The following is a 3,319-nucleotide window of genomic DNA, read 5'->3' as shown; positions in this document are numbered from 1 at the left end:
TGTTCCCATGGTATGGTAAGCATTGTTCATTACGCTTTGTGTACTAACCCATGGTCTACGTGAGAGTTCTTTGTGGGGTTAGGTATGTTTCCATGGTCTTGCGTCAAGAGGAAGATCCCATACAACCCATGGAGGATGACATCAAGTGGTGATCGTCATCAAGTTTGCTGTGTGCAAGTTCAAGTGGAGCAACACGAAGAGTGGCTCACCCATAATGGAGTATGGGGGAGCAATCAAGTTTGAATCTTGCCATCCATTTGGTGTCAATGGACTTGTGAAGATGTGCCGAAGAGTCGCTCACCCATAGTGACTATGGGGGAGCAATCATCTAGTCTTCATCGAGCCAACGCAATCAAGAAAGGTGGTCCAACTTGAGGGAGTCAAGATCGTCTTCATCTAGCTCAACTGGACCATGTGCAAGGCAAAGGTTTGCCCTTGATAGGTTTTCTATTTTACCGGTCTCGTGGTGGTAGTTGGGAGACCGGTTTATAGGATCGTTTGCCGTACTATCAAGGGGGGCTCTCAAGTTGGTAGCTTGATCGTATCGTTAGTAGAGATCTCAAACTATTGCATCCTTGCATCATGTTTATTTGTTCTTGTTTGGTTCTCTTTGTGAGTCTTAGAGCTTATGGTCATCTTGATGACAAGCTTGAGTTCATCGAAAACGGAGTTCGCATGCGTCTTCTATGATGTTTTCGGCGTTGGAGGTTTTACCGGTCTTATCCAAGGAAGGGTTCTCACCATTTTCTTATGGGCCTTTTCTCATTTGCTTCTTATTGATATTTCTATCAAGATTGTGTTAGCCCTTGTTGCTAGCTTTCCAACAAACTTGGTTTCATCGAATTCGGAGCACGTATGCGAAAGTTGTGGCTGTTTTGATATTGCATGTTTTACATAGAGAGGTTGTACCGCCCCGTAGAGAGGTTGTACCGGTTGACCGGTACAACCGGTGTTTGGAGCGGTTGTACCGCTCCAGAATTGGTCCGGAGGTTGTACCGGCCATGTACCGCTCTACCACCGGACTAGTTTCTGTTTTGGAGCGGTTCTTGGGCGGTTGTTGACCGGTTTAACCGGTACTACCGGTTCCCCAGGCTATTGTACCGCTTAGAGCTTTTCCCAGGTTGGTTTTTCCTCTGCTTTGACCAGTTGTACCGGTTCGTGTACCAGTTGTACCGGTCCTACAGGTTTCTGCACATAACGGGCAGATTCGTGGGGACCTATTTAAGGGGGTCTTCTTCCCCAATGGTTCCCCATCTCTTGAGCTCGTTTTTGCCCCCCTTGTTAACCTTCTTCGAGCTTGCTAACTCTCAATCCCTCCAATGATTCTTGCTAGTTCTTGAGGGAAAAGAGAGAGGAGATCTAGATCCACATTTCCACCAATCACTTTCTCCTCTAAGTGAGGGGAACCCCGTGGATCTAGATCTTGGAGTTCTTTGTGTTCTTCTTTCGTTCTTCCTCTCATTTTCCTCCCTAGCATTAGTTGCTTTGGTGGGATTTGGGAGAGAAGGACTTGGGCACTCCGTGTGCCCTTGCCATTGCATTTGGTGCATCAGTTTGAGTTCTCCACATGATACGTGGAAGTTACAAGTTGAGAAGCTTATTACTCTTGGGTGCTCGGTGCCCTTGAGCTTGTTCATCTTGGGTGCTTGGGCGCCCTAGACGGTTGGTGGTGTTCGGAGCTTAATCATTATGGTGTAAAGCTCCGGGCAAGCGTCGGGGTCTTCAATTAGGTTGTGGAGATCGCCCCGAGCAATTTGACGGGTACCGATGACCGCCCCCAAGGGTTGCCAAAGTGTACGGGTTCGGTGACTGCCCCCAAGGGTCGCCATTTGTACGGGTTCGGTGACCACCCTCAAGGGTCCCTTAGTGGAATCACGACATCTTGCATTGTGCGAGGGCGTGAGGAGATTACGGTGGCCCTAGTGGCTTCTTGGGGAGCATTGTGCCTCCACACCGCTCCAAACGGAGATTAGCATCCGCAAGGGTGTGAACTTCGGGATACATCATCGTCTCCGCGTGCCTCGGTTATCTCTTACCCGAGCCCTTTACTTATGCACTTTACTTTGTGATAGCCATATTGTTCTTTGTCATATATCTTGCTATCACATATTTGCTTATATTGCTTAGCATAAGTTGTTGGTGCACATAGGTGAGCCTAGTTGTTTTAGGTTTTGTGCTTGACAAATTAACCGCTAGGTTTATTCCGCATTTGTTCAAGCCTAAACCATAATTATTTTAAAAACGCCTATTCACCCCCCTCTAGGCGACATCCACGATCTTTCAACGTGCTTGTAAGCACATGGCAACTCTCTCTTTTACCTGAACATGTTTTTTTGCCATGCCATTTTTTCAGTGCTACATGACAACTACCTAGTGTTAGTAGGTGGCAACTCCTAAAGTTTTGAAATCATGGCAACCGCAGTAGACCAGACCACACATGGCAACAGCTGTAGTTGTCCAAAAAATGGCAATCTGGAACTTTGACCTGAGATGGCAACTGCCTAGTGTTAGTAGGTGGCAACTCCTAAAGTTTTGAAATCATGGCAACTGTAGTAGACCAGACCACACATGGCAACAACTGTAGTTGTCCAAAAAATAGCAATCTGGAACTTTGACCTGAGATGGCAACTGCAGTTGAGCAGACATGGCAACTGTAGTTGTCCGACATGGCAACCGTAGTTCAGCGACATGGCAACTGCACTTAAACGAACATAGACGAGGGTCCGGCCCATGGCAACTGCGTGTGCGCGGTAAAGTGTCACATGGGGCGTGCGGGACCACGAGGTACGAGGCCTGACGTACCGGGCATGTGGGTGTTATCTATTTCGCCCACACGCACGCGTATAAGAGAGACCGGGAGGAAAAAAAAGGCGTGTGGATGCTAGTTGTTTTGCCCACACACAAGCGTATGGGCTGGTCCTCTTAGGCACCACACAAAACGTGTGGGCAGATCCCTTAACGCCCACACGTGTGGCAGTTATCGGTACCCTTGATTATTTGCCACCTCTTTCTTTGCTCTTTGCTAATTTGCCATCCCTTACTTTGTATTTAATCTAGTGACACCAGTTACATGGAACTTTGCTATTTTGCCCCCTCTTGACTGGGTCCCACAAGAAAAGTCGAAAATACCCCTTTGACCACGAACTGGAGATCTCGTTCTGGTAATCTGGTTCGCTCTCCCTTGCCCCTTTCCTCTCACCCGCAAGAACAAGGAGACGGCGGCGACGATGACTTGCGCAGGGGACCCTCAACGACAGCGGTCCTGGTGGTCCTCAACGGTGGCTGGATCCCGGCTAGGAAGGTGAGGCCTTCTCTCCCG

The sequence above is a fragment of the Triticum dicoccoides genome, chromosome 1B (genome assembly GCF_002162155.2).
Source record: "Triticum dicoccoides isolate Atlit2015 ecotype Zavitan chromosome 1B, WEW_v2.0, whole genome shotgun sequence".
NCBI classification, from domain to species: Eukaryota; Viridiplantae; Streptophyta; class Magnoliopsida; order Poales; family Poaceae; genus Triticum; species Triticum dicoccoides.
This window is presented reverse-complemented; position numbering follows the sequence as displayed.